The sequence below is a fragment of the Octopus bimaculoides genome, chromosome 3, assembly GCF_001194135.2.
Source record: "Octopus bimaculoides isolate UCB-OBI-ISO-001 chromosome 3, ASM119413v2, whole genome shotgun sequence".
NCBI classification, from domain to species: Eukaryota; Metazoa; Mollusca; class Cephalopoda; order Octopoda; family Octopodidae; genus Octopus; species Octopus bimaculoides.
The window spans coordinates 46,264,793-46,265,482 of NC_068983.1; positions in this window are offsets into that span (position 1 = coordinate 46,264,793).

A 690-nucleotide genomic window follows, 5' to 3' on the forward strand; every position below is an offset into this window, starting at 1 on the left:
CAGAATCGTTAGCACGCCGGGCGAAATGCTTAGCGGTATTTCGTCTGCCGTTACGTTCTGAGTTCAAATTCCGCCGAGGTCGACTTTGCCTTTCATCTTTTCGGGGGTCGATAAATTAAGTACCAGTTACGCACTGCGGTCGGTGTAATCGACTTAATCCCTTTGTCTGTCCTTGTTTGTCCCCTCTATGTTTACCCCCTTGTGGGCAATAAAGAAATAAGAATCGTTAGCACGCCGGGCGAAATGCTTAGCGGTATTTCATCTGCCGTTACGTTCTGAGTTCAAATTCCGCTGAGGTCGACTTTGCCTTTCATCCTTTCGAGGTCGATTAAATAAGTTCCAGTTACGCAATAGGGTCGGTGTAATCGACTTAATCCGTTTGTCTGTCCTTGTTTGTCTTCTCTATGTTTAGATCCCTGTGGGCAATAAAGAAATAAATATTTTATTATTCTTCAGGCGGTGAGATGGCAGAATCGTTAGTGCGCTGGACAAAATTCTTAGTGACATTTCATCGTCTTTGCGTTTTGGGTTCAAATTCCGCCAAGGTCGATTCTGCCTTTCGTTCTTTCGGGGTCGATAAATTAAGTACCAATGGAGTACTTGGGTCGATGTAATCGACTGGCCCCCACCACCACCACAAAATTTTCAAGCCTTGTGTCTTCAGTAGAAAGGATTATTATTCCTTCGTAA